Genomic DNA, 13,512 nt, shown 5'->3' with positions numbered 1-13,512 from the left:
CACGACTGGTATATCAAATGCCTTGGTATGTGATATTCTATCTGTGGGATGGTGCATATAAAAGATATTTTACTACTAATGAAAAATTATAGCGGCTTTCCTCTGAGACTAAATGTAAAATTACCATATGTTTCACATCCAATAGCCGATGATTAATAAATCAATGTGCTCTAGTGGTGTCGTTAAAAAAAGTTAAGTTAATATTTGCTGTTATATTTGATTGGTTCCAAAACTAATCTAGCGAAAGTTCAATGAGCGTCAAATGAATCAAATGTCCGAAAGACTGAGCAGTCATATTTATAGTAATGGGAGTAATAAATGTAAAAGTTGGAGCAAATTGATTTCTTAATCATCGGCTGTTGGATGCCAAACATTTGGTAACTTGACATATAGTCTTAGAGAGGAAACCCGCTACAGTTTGTCATTAGTAGCAAGTGGTCTTTAATATGCATCATACCACACGCATGATAGTACATACCACGGCCTTTGATATACCAGTCGTGGTGCCTTGGCTGGAACAAGAAATAGCCCAATGGGCCTACCAACGGGATCGGTCCCACGCCGACCGCACATCAAGCAATCGCTTTACCACTGGGTTACGTCACCGCCCGTTAAACGAATAAATGAATGAATGGATGGACGGATGAATGAATGTGCCCACGTGCTGGTCTATAGCAAGCTCGTTCTGTGCAATGTCTGCCTCCTGTTGCACCAAGTCATGAAGAAGCACCAGACTTCTAGAATCATCACCCATGGTTGTTGTTGGTAGATGTAGACTTCTTGCAGGTCACAATTTAGACTGACTTTGCCTTGATGCCCTGTATTTATACCAGTTGGGCCGGGTATCGTAGTGCAAACGTGAGAGGTCCTAGTAGATCTTACTGTAATCTTACCGAGTTCCTTATTAGTCTTAGTAATTCTTATATAATTGCCAGTGGTCTTGGCGTTATCGTGCTAACATCGTAGGGTGATCGCGTAAATTCGTAGTAGGAACTTCGTACATAAGTCGTAGTGGCGTCGTATTAGTTCTTGCTGGTTCTTGCTGAATCTTGACGCATTCGTACTTCAATGGTCGTACGAATACCCCCCGTTTATCCACGAATATCCCGAATACGTCTACGAACATAGGCCTACTACGGTTACGCACGATGCCCTCAAGAACTCGTAAGATTGAGTCACGATTTCAACGTTGGTTCAGAGGTTTTCTCATTAACTACTATAAGTGTGTGTGTGTGTGTGTGTGTGTGTGTGTTTGCATGCGTCAGTGTGTGCGTGTGTGTGTGTGCATACGTCAGTGTGTATGTCATTATGTGTATGTGTGTTTATTTGTGTGTGTGTGCGCGTGTGTTCTAGTGTGTGTGTATGCGTCAATGTGTGTACATGCGTGTATGTGCTAGTGTGTGTATGCGTCAGTGTGTTTCCGTGCATGCATACGTGTGTGTGCGTGCGTGTGCGTTATTCAAGTCAGTCATGGGCTCGACTTTGCTTTTTATTGATATAATTAATACAGAATAAAACAAAAACTCAATTACCCTTTTAGGAGATCATTATAATAGATATTGAATTAAACCAAGATGCTCTACTACCATATTTAAAAGGCACGCTTGTTGTTATTAATATGCATATGACCGCGATCAGATTTATAAATCCGGTTTTGAGGTTTCTGACTTGTTTATTGCGAAGAAAACTTGAAGTTAATGTTGGTGAAGAATTAAAACAATATGTATGTTTAATGGTAAGCCTTCTGGCTGTATTTTATTCGTGTTATTTTGTAATATTGTGCATCGACCTTTTGGGACATGGGTGTACAGCGCAAGAAACAGCCTGAGTGAATCGGTTAATGAACCACCTGTTCGAACCGGTACTACAGCCAGATGCGGTCATATAGCAAAAAACTGAGACGGAAATGTCCTCAATTTTGGAGTGAAAATAAATGCTTATATAATGTATGTTCGCAATGGTGTATGTTGTTAGTGCCAATGAGAACCCGTTCTATTGGCAATCTTCGTTTAAAGTTGGGCAATTTAACATGGGTTTCAATGGCAGATGACTTCTATTGTCTGAACCAAATTGTTAGCAACTACGAAAAATTACTCTTCTACCTTTAATTGCCGTTGGATTTCCTCCAAAGTTTGTCCAGACAAAAATCTTGAAAAAAACATTACAATGACACAGATTCCACATACCAGATGATAACTATGTCAACTATATCGACTTCGCTGAGAGCGCATAGGGCAAAAAGCATGTAAGTTTGTGCCAGCTGCCATTTTGACTTTTTTTTGGAATATTCTTCAGTTTGTCCAGACAAAAATCTTGAAAAAAACATTACAATGACACAAATTCCACATACCAGATGATAACTATGTCAACTATATCGACTTCGCTGAGAGCGCATAGGGCAAAAAGCATGTAAGTTTGTGCCAGCTGCCATTTTGACTTTTTTTTTGGAATATTCTTCAAGAGGGTGAAAGGATAGGACTTAATCTAACAACGTCATAACATGTTATGATATAAAAGCAAACGTGATGACATCATATTATTTATTACTATTTTTTATTATTATTAAATGTTTTTTTAATGATATCACTAAAGATCATTGATTTCATATTAACTGTGTCACATACTTTGGAGGCTTTCACCCCTCTTGAAGAGTATTCCATAAACAAGCAACATGGCAGACGGCAGAAAACTGCATGTATTTTTTCCTATGCAATCTCAGCAAAGACGATATCGGCGACATCGTTGCAGTCTCGTGTGTGTGTAATCTGTATATTTGTAATGGTGTTTTTGCGATTTGTGTCTCGACAAACTTTGGAGGAAATCTAACGGCAATTAAAGGTAGGAGAGTAATTTTTTGTAGTTGTTAACAATTTGGTTCGGACAATATGTAGTGAGACCTTAAGGTCTCACTACACAGATCACTTCCGGGTGAGAGTTGATTGATGACGGTCCACTATAGTTCCTAATTGTGACACATGTTATGGTTCACATATTCACTTCTAGGAAATGGTGAAGAATTAAAACAATATGTATGTTTAATGGTAAGCCTTCTGGCTGTATTTTGCCCATGTTATTTTGTAATATTGTGCATCGACCTTTTGGTACATGGGTATATAGCGCAAGTGACAGCCGGAGTGAATCGGTTAATGAACCAACTGTTCGGACCGGTACTACTGCCAGATGCGGTCATATAGCAAAAAACTGAGACGGAAATGTTCTCAATTTTGGAGTGAAAATAAATGCTTATATAATGTATGTTCGCAATGGTGTATGTTGTTAGTGCCAACGAGAACCCGTTCTATGGGCAATCTTGGCTTGAAGTTGGGCAGTTTAACATGGGTTTCAATTGCAGATGACATCTGTGTAGTGAGACCTAAACAAAACATGTACATTCACAGACAAAAGATCGGGAAAATTACGTCGCTTACAAAATGACGTCATTTAGCAAAATGACGTCATGTTGTGGTTACTTAGCTATTTATCAATGAAACTGCATTCGTACGCCACACATCTATTAATGAGTTTACAGAAACAATATTATAAATATATTCAAGGCCAAACAAAATTATTAAGATATATATTTTGTTAAATTATGCTAAAAATATTAAGTCTAAGAATTGACAGCAAGTTTTTTTCTGATTTAAAAATATGAATAGAAAGAACGATGAACACACTTTTTTTTGCATGAAGACCTATGTGTGACACAGTCAAATCGTGTGATCGGAGACGATAAATATCACATGGGTATCTCTTCCACCGCGGTGTATTAAATACATAGATCGTATAGAAAATTACGGTAAATTTTTCCGTTAAAAATTATTTTTATGTCGTTTTTTTTTATACATCTCGACCGCTACTCTCTTCCCCCCCCCAAAAAATAAAATAATAAATAAATAAATAAATAAATAAATAAATAAATAAATAAAAAAAACAATAAAAAAATAATAATAAAAAAAAAGGAAAAAACCACGAACCCCCCCACCCAACAAAACCACCAACAACAAACAAACAAAACCCCCGCCAAGAGCGATTACAAACCCAACAAAGAAACAAAAACAACAAACAAAAACCCACCAGAAAACGCGATAATGTTGGTAAAATTACGTCATGGAGGCGTGGGAGTTAGCAAACGTCATATGGTGATTTTGTTACGTAATTATTCAACGGCCCTCCTCGGGCCTTGGTACGTGACGCTGGTAAGTTAATTGCCATACTTTTGTTTATGGGTCTTCTTATATATACAATTTATGTTTAAAATGTGTTAGAATAATTAATTAAATTTAAATTTTATATATTAAAAATATGGTTTGTTAATTTGCCTATTTCTACGACTTGTTTATGAAATTTTAAGATGATTTCTTTGGTCACCTGAGCCGATATGGTCCGTCGTCGTGCGTCATGCGACATGCGTCTTGCATCATACGTCATGCGTCATGCGCTGTCCGCCGTGCTAATCCTTTCACATTTTCGACTCTTTCTCCAAAACTACTTGACACATTTCCAATCAAATTTTGTGGGAAGCTTCCTTGGCACATGGAAAAATAAATGTGGTCATTCTGAACCTCAAAAGACCTGAGCAGCGGGGCCTAAAAGGACAAAAACTAAACCAATTTCTAAAAATATTCTTCTCTACTTCCAGAAATGCTGTAACCGAATAGTCTTTATATACGCAAAGGCCAACCAGTGGTTTAACTCATTTGTGAATTTCTTTAATATCGGGTCCCCCGTTTGTCTCCGAGGATGGGATTAAGTTCATTATAGTTATACAGAGAAATTGTTTTAAACCTATTTCTTCGACATCTTCTTCAAAACTACATGACTAATTCCAACAAATGTTTGAATTTGGTCATGCTAAACCACACAAGGCAAAAATTAAGCTTCCTTTAAACATAAAGAAACACATTTGTGAAGTTGGTCATTCTGAAACCCCAGGCGCCTGTGAATGCAGGGCCCAAAAGGACAAATTAAGCCAATTATATACATCTTCTTCTTTATTTCCAGAAATGCTACAAATTGTGTTCATATGGTTTATCTAATTTGCGAATGTCATTAATGTTGGGTTCTCAATTTGTACCTAGGGAGGGGGTGAACTTTATTATAGCTGTAGAGAAAAAATACATTAAAACCTTAATTTCTTAAGATGTACTACACGGCTCGAATAACGGCCTGCGAAAAGCAGTCAATTTGTTTAGTCCTAGCAGGTGAAATAGATATTCACCTGCTAAAACGATCCAAAAACAAAAAGTCGCTGATAATCTTTTCAAGAGAGATTTACGTACGATAATCTCTCCTGCTATTTAGCTCAAGATTTTGTTTTATTTTAATTTCATAATGCTCCAAAATACATGTCAGAGGGCCTAGTTTTTCAAACGCAATATAATACATTAATATTGAGTCCTCTGTTTGTGCCTAAGGATGAAAGAAAGAAAGACATGTTTTATTTAACGACGCACTCAACATATTATATTTAAGGTTATATGGCGTCAGACATATGGTTAAGGACCACACTTATATTGAGAGAGGAAACCCGCTGTCGCCACTTCATGGGCTACTCTTTCCGATTAGCAGCAAGGGATCTTTTATATGCACCATTCCACAGACAGGGTAATACATACCACGGCCTTTGATATGCCAGTTGTGGTGCACTGGCTGGAACGAGAATGGGCCCACCGACGGGGATCGATCACACGTGCCTAAGGATGTGTCAAGTGTACAAGAGAGATGTACAGATAAATGAATTTAAACCAATTTCTTCACAACTGGGAAGCTTCCTTGGCCCATAGAGAAATAAAAACATGAATTTGTTTGTATTTTTTTTCTTTGATAACACCTTATTGGTTAATCCCTAACTTAATAACGTAACTAAATGTTGTTGTTGTTGTTGTTTTAAATGAGTGAATATAAGCCTAAAACAAATTACATTACCGGTCGTTTGTATTTTAAATTGTAAATAAAGTACATATATATTTTTTATGTTAAAGATTAAATTCTGTAATTAAATTAGTATACGATTATAGTGAAATTAATTTAACCACTTATATACATGTGTAATTAAGCTTGAGAAGCCAGGTCGTAAAAGTAAGAATCGCATCTCATATTTTGCGCGACTGTTGGAAGTAATTGGATGATAATTTGTGTATCGATTTCGCATAACAGTCTACATGGGGAGTTCTGATTAGTCCGCTCGCGTATTTCCGCGATACTGAAACAAATAGGGTTCCTACCTCTCTCCCTGTGCGCCCGCTCAGTTGACGTCAGTGTGACGTAAGAGCCGGCCAGCGTTTGCATTTGTTTCCAAGGCAACGAGGCGCCAGGTGAAAACTATAGGACTGTTTTGATTTCAAAGAATTGGTAGGTTTCGAGATCGATAATAAATCAATATAGCTTATTTCCATGTCTGATTATTTGCCACATTGAGATGGACAGCAGGTTTGAAAACATCTATTCTCTTAAGTCACAAAGAGAGAGAACAAAAACCAACAACCTTGATCTGCTATGTACTAAATTCGATCGTATTCCACCTCGTGCAATAAGACTCAAAATGACAGGTAAGTCTAATCGTATGTGGTGTGTGTATATATATATATATTTATAACAAAATATTTATGTCAATATATTGTGTTTTTAGCGTTAATGGGTTGTGGTTTGATTTTTGATTCTGCAGTAAAGCGGGATAAACACGGCATGGATCGACTATTTCTATCGCTGTGCTACATGTATATGTTTATCTTCTATGTATTACAACTCGGTACGGCGTTTGCATCAGAAGCCGTCGGTCGTAGGATCGTGTCCAGTCAGTTCATCCAGTCATTTACGGTTAGGATGTCAAAGATTGTAGTACGGTCGGGTGATGGTTGCAACTGGAAGCACGCCTTGGGGGTGGGGGTGGGGTGGGGGTGGGGTGGGGGTTCTGACCACTTCAATATCCCCATGGACGCATTTATGGATGGATGGATGGATGGATTTATGGATGGATGGATGGATGGTTGGATGGATGGATGGATGGATATATGGATGGATGGATGGATGGATGGATGGATGATTGGTTGGTTGGTTGGTTGGATTGATTGATGGATGGAGGATGGGTGTATTATATGGATGGATGGATGGATGGATGGATGGATAGGTGGTTGGTTGGATGGATGGATGGATGGTTGGATGGATGGATATATGGATGGATGGATGATGGATAGATGGATGGTTGGGTGTATTATATGGATGGATGCTTGTATGAATGAATGGATGGATGGATGGATGGATGGATGTTTGGTTGGTTGGACTGATTGATGGATGGATGCATGGATAGGTGTATTAGATGGATGGATGGATGAATGGATGGGTGGGTGAGTGGGTGGGTGGGTGGGTGGATGGATGGATGGATTTATGGATTGCTGGATGGATATATGGATGGTTGTATGAATGGATGGATGGATGGATGGATGGATGGATGGATAGGTGGTTGGTTCGATTGATGGATGGATGGATGGATTGATTGATTGATGTATGTATTATATGGATGGATGGGTGGATGGATGGATGAATGAATGGATGAACGATAGTATGCATGTGTGCATGTATGGATGCATTGACGGATGGATGCACGGATGGATGGGTGGATAAATGAATTGAATCATTCATAGATGGATGGATAAATGGATGATGGATAGATTCACATGTGTATTAATGGATGTATTGATGGATAGATGGGTGGATGAATGAATGGAGGCATTCACAGATGGATGGATGGATGGATGGATGATGGATGATGGTTGGATGGATGGATGGATGGATGGATGGATGGATTAATAGATAAGTTGGGTTGCAAGTGATAATGGTAGATGGATAGATTAGTGGGATTGATGGACCGATGAATATCTTAACACTGTATTAACCTAGCATGTTCAGTTTTGTAATACGGATCGTCAGAACCAAATGAGATGTGCAGAGGAACGTATGAACTCCATTTCGGATCTTAATTATTACGCACTAAATGCTAATGTAAGACTACCAACTGTCACGAATGAGTTGGCCAACTCGACAGTTGCGTTGTAATTTCACTCACTCCCAACTTAAAATAAGACTGCTGCGCTCAGATTAACAACTAATCGGCCGTAGCCAAGTAAACAATGATATCGAGTACGCCACTGATCGCACCTAAATCCCCCCCCCCCCCCCCCCCCCCCCCCCCCCCCCCGGCTACGCCACTGCGTACTCAATCCTGTTAATTAAATGTCTGACGTCACTGTGTCAATATGACGCACACCGAGACTGAAAAAACAACACGTCATCATATATAATTCAGATGAAAACAGAAAGACATAATTAATTCTTCTAACAAAATAATTCATATAAATTAGGACAATCGAGAATATATCGGACGTGCAGAAATTAATATTCTAATGCTAGGATCAGACTACCAACTGCCAGCACAGAGTCGGCCAACTTTCTGCTGTTACGACGTTTACGACTGTCCAGTTGCTAGTCTGACCGCTCGTAAGAGTCGCATACGACGAAAATCGAGTTGTAAGAGCGCTTAGACTAGAACAGTGGACAATGGTAGAAGTCGTTAGAGCATAAAGTTTGCCAACAATTTGCTGGCAGTTGGTAGTCTGAGTCTAGCATTGGTAAGAATGAGCGCGTTACAACCAGAGGCATCGTGTAAAGTTGGCAGTAGACCGAATAGTAAAGCTACATTTCATATTTTATGGGCGTCCTCGAAAACATAAGGTTAGATCATATTATATTTCTTTCTGAATTATTTGTCTATTTTATATTTATATCTTATGTTTAATGCCTGTAAAGTCATTGCACCATCCCATAGATAGGATAGCACATACCACGGCCTTTGATGTACCAGTCGTAGTGCACTGGCTGGAACGAGAAATAGCCCAAGGGTCAACTGACAGGAATCGATTCCCACCCCTATTAATAGAGAAAACCCGCTACATTTTTCCATTAGTAGTAAGGGATCTTTTATATGCTAATCAAAAAGAGTAGCCCATGAAGTGGCGACAGCGGGTTTCCTCCCTCAATATCTGTGATCCTTAACCATACATCCGACGCCATATAACCGTAAATAAAATGTGTTGAGTGCGTCGTTAAATAAACCATTTCCTTCCATCCTTCGATAGTAACTTTATCCAGATGTGTTACAGGTTTGTAGATTAACCAAACTAATGCTAGTCTCAACTACCAACTGCTAGGACAAAGGTTGCCAACTTTCTGCTCTACGACTGGTCAGTTGCTAGTCTGGGCGCTCTTACAACTTGACTTTCGTCAAATACAACTTCTACGGCCGATTAAGCTGTTAATCTGAGCGCACCCATCGTAAGTTGTGAGTTGGGGAAATTACAACGCAACCGTCCAGTTGGCCAACTTCGCCGTGACAGTTGACAGTCTGACACTAGCATTATTTTCCATTTTCAGTTGATTGAAATGTAGGGTCTGCGCGTTTAATGAAAGCTGCTTAGTAGGTCAGCCTTCTGTACAACCACGCCTTTGAAATCTTTCGGGAAGACGGAAACGTAATAAACTGCGTATAAAGAATAAAATAATTTATTGCTCAGTTATATATGGTTTTGGTGTAATTAGCTGACAGTATTCCCGAAATAAATCCATCAGTGAGATCCGAAATAGATTTATATCCTCCGCGGTATCGCTGATAATTTGCATAATGGTTTTATAATTAACTTGATCAAAGCTTGGGATGTAATCAAACGATTTTTGTTTTCGTTCATTGATCAAAGCGTTTCAAAAATATATATACTGAGGGGCATAAATGACGCAATGGGTTGTTTTATTGAATATTGGCTTATAGAAATGTCACCGACCTCGGTGGCGCAGTGGTTAAGCCATCGGTCTACGGGCTGGTAGGTACAGGGTTCGTAACTCGGTACCAGCTCTAACCTAGAGCGAGTTCTTAAGAACACAGTGGGTAGGTGTAAGGCCACTACACCCTCTTCTCTCTCACTAACCACTAGCCAACTAACAACTAACCCACTGTCCTGGACAGACAGCCCAGATAGCTGAGGTGTGTGTCCAGGACAGCGTGCTTGAACCTTAATTGGATATAAGCACGAAAATAAGTTGAAATAAAAAAGAATAGAAATATCATATTATATATATTAAGCATGCGGACCAATAACATATTGGTAACACATTTAATAAGTGAAAGGATTTTGTTCAAATCGGAGGAAAATGAAATAAAATGCGTTTGAAGAAGAAAACATAACTTGACGTTTATTGCAAACGACGCAGCATTGCATATGAAAACATATTTGCATGTGCTTTGCCTACAACTATTTTTATTTTCCTATTTTCAGTATGCCACGATAAATAATGCTGAAAAACACATTTTATTCCATTTTTTCGATTTGAACAATATCTTCTTTCAATTACAGTTTTAACCAATATATCTCATTTGACTGCATGATAAATATATATGATATGACATTTCTATACGAAAATATCAGTGAAATACCACCTGCGTTATTTATGCCCCCCAATATAGATTCTTTTCTTTTCTTCATGAATGGAGAAGCACGGATGGCTCTCATCCCCATCTCCATCCCTATTCCCATCCCCATCCATGAATTCACGAATGGAGGACCCATTCACTGACTGGGTTTCCCCCGTCCCAGATAGTTCCCTGCGACTGTTATTTCCGTGGCCGTGGTATGTGCTGTTCTGCCTGTGGGAACGTACATATAAAAATATCCTTTCTTCTACTGGGGAACAAATGTAGCTGGTTTCCTCAAAGATTGTATTGCCAAAATTATCAAATGTTTGACATCCAATAGCCGACAATTATTAAATCAAACAAAACAAACTTTAACTGTACTCCACAACTGGTATATCAAAGACCGTGGTATGTGGTGCCCTGTCTGTGGGATGGTGCATATAAAAAAAAAGAAGATTACTGCTTGCTGCTAATGGAAAAACATTGTGTGTAGGACTGTAAGACTATGTTTGACATCAGGTAACCGATGATTAATTATATTATTGTACTCTAGTGGTGTCGTGAAACAAAGCAAACTTTGATTGCACACCTCAGCTATGTGTAGTTGTCGGTTATGAATAAAATAAAGTGGGTGTCGCGGTCACACACCTCCCCACTGAACCATTATAGGTAGCACTGCAGCAAATAGTATCTCACCGGGTCAGACTTCCAAGTGCACCCAACTTTTCATCCCACAGTTAACGTTACCAGTTATAAAATGATGGTTCGTCTGGCCAGTAAAGTTCTGTAATTTAAAGTGACAGACTCAAGTTTCATCCCGTAAAAATGGACACTATGTTTGGTGAATCTACAATAAGGTAACGCGTTTGGTTAATAACAGTCTGTGACTTTGGTATGGGGGAAATGCCCTTAAAAATAGACGAGCTTCGCAAAAACAGCTCCTGTAGTGAACAAAACATGCGGTAATGTTTGAAAACTAGGTTTTGTCGCTTTAATTTGAACTAGTTTAAAGTTTATCAGCTAAAAGTCATTTGGTCCTTGTCCCCTCCCCCCAAAAAAAAACCCAAAGAAAAAACCAAAAAATTTAATTACAATCGTTAAAAAGTCTGCTAGTCGATAACACCTTAAAAATTGCAGCAAACTCTGGAATGTCCCTTTAAATGACTTATATAAGTTCTAACAGCGGTGAATACAGAACACAGTCACTGGTATGTCTTAAAGGGCTTATATAAGTTCTAACATAGCGGTGAATACAGAACACAGTCACCGGTATGTTTTCTTAAAGGACTTATATAAGTTCTAACATAGCGGTGAATACAGAACACAGTCACCAGTATGTCTTCTTAAAGGACTTATATAAGTTCTAACATAGCGGTGAATACAGAACACAGTCACCAGTATGTCTTCTTAAAGGACTTATTCCATGGACTACATAGGGTTCTCGTACACATACTCCATGCCACCCCCACCCCACAACTCTACTACTTTATGTTTTCAGAAACAAATTGGGATCTATTTGTCATCGATGTTTTGAGAGTACCCTAGAAAATGTCCTCTTTTTTTCGTTGACGTCATGTGCACCAAAATAGCCACACATGCGTCAGTGACATGTATTATATATCAAATCAAAGCTTATGATCTACTACGTCCATCATTAAGTGACCACACCCTTGGGGCTTCCCATAAAATATCCCAATTTAAAAAATATTGTCTTTGATTGTGGAAATATGATGACATTTTTTGTGCGTAAGTAAGGTAGTCTTTCTTCTTTCTTTTACTTAATCTCGTTCTTATATCCAATTAAGGTTCAAGCACACTGTCCTGGGCACACATATCAGCTATCTGGGCTGTCTGTCCAGGACAGTGGGTTAGGTGTTAGTTGGTTAGTCAGAGAGAAGAGGGTGTAGTAGTCTTACATGTACCCATTGAGTCACTAAAACTCGCTCTGGGTGGGACCCTGTACCTACCAGCCTTATGTCCGATAACTTAACCACGACACCACCGAGGTCGGTATGGTTAAAATACATTAAAATTGTTCTTTCGGGATAGTAAATATTGGGATACAGTGGTGGTTGTCTTTTAGATAAATGCGCAAATAAAATGTGTTGAGTGAATCGTTAAATAAAACAAATGTTCATTCTTTCTATACAGACTTGTCTATCTTGTGTACATGCAACATTGCCTAGACACTATATTTGTATTAAATATAATAGCGCCAATACTGTCGCCGCTGTTCCGGAAATGAATCAGTAAACAAAGTAAATAAAAACACAAATCATCTCATTGAGTAGGAAATGTCAACTCATAATCGATTTTTTTTCACGGAACTTCTTATACATTTTATTTAAAATCACTTTCGCGATGATGACAGCAAACAAAGAGATATTGGAAGTACTGCGGGCACATATAAGTAGTATTATTCATTGAGTAATTATGTTTCTCGTGGCGATGATGGCGTTATAGAGGTTGTCTTGCCCCAAATGTCCGTGTCATAAATATATATTATTGCATGAGCGGGTCTTTTAAAAAAACGTTTTTGTTTAATGACAGCACTAGAGCATATTGATTAATTATTCATCAGCTATTTGGATGTCAAACATTTGGTAATTATGTCACATATATAGTCTTCTAAAAGAAATCCATTACAGGTTTTTTCTATTAGCAGCAAGGGATATGTTATATACACTTTCCCTTAGACAGGGTAACACACACTACGGCTTTTGATATACCAGTCGTGGGGCACTTACCGTCTCTTGACAACTACCATGGGGGGGGGGGGGGGGGAATCAACACAGGTTAGTCACCATCATGCCAGACCAGCACTCATATTGCTGTTATACCAGTGGGACTACACCACTTACACAGTTGTTATCAGTTAGTACTACATATAACAAGTAACTTCAAACCAGTGACTTATTTAAATACTGCAGAGATCAGGGCCTAATTCACTAAACTCTCGCAACTTTGCGAGCTCACAGTGCAATGCTAAAAGACTCACAAAAAGGATATTTTGTTGTCTAGCAAAGCCTAAGAGACCTTTGTGAATTAGGCCC

The 13,512-nt window shown here is 38.7% G+C and overlaps 1 protein-coding gene across 1 annotated transcript in view; it reads left to right on the top strand.

Moving 5' to 3' along the window:
* Nucleotides 1-4,172: 4,172 nt before the first annotated feature.
* LOC121388670 overlaps nt 4,173-13,512 on the top strand; it is a 49,424-nt gene continuing 40,084 nt past the window's right edge. Inside the window, exon 1 of the mRNA XM_041520115.1 lies at nt 4,173-4,196. The gene's annotated coding sequence lies outside the window, so the exon portion shown is untranslated. The remainder of the gene's footprint in view (nt 4,197-13,512) is intronic.

This window comes from Gigantopelta aegis, chromosome 14 (assembly GCF_016097555.1).
Source record: "Gigantopelta aegis isolate Gae_Host chromosome 14, Gae_host_genome, whole genome shotgun sequence".
Classification (NCBI taxonomy): domain Eukaryota; kingdom Metazoa; phylum Mollusca; class Gastropoda; order Neomphalida; family Peltospiridae; genus Gigantopelta; species Gigantopelta aegis.
Note: the sequence above shows the minus strand (reverse complement) of the source record. Positions and strands in the feature narration are given on the sequence as shown.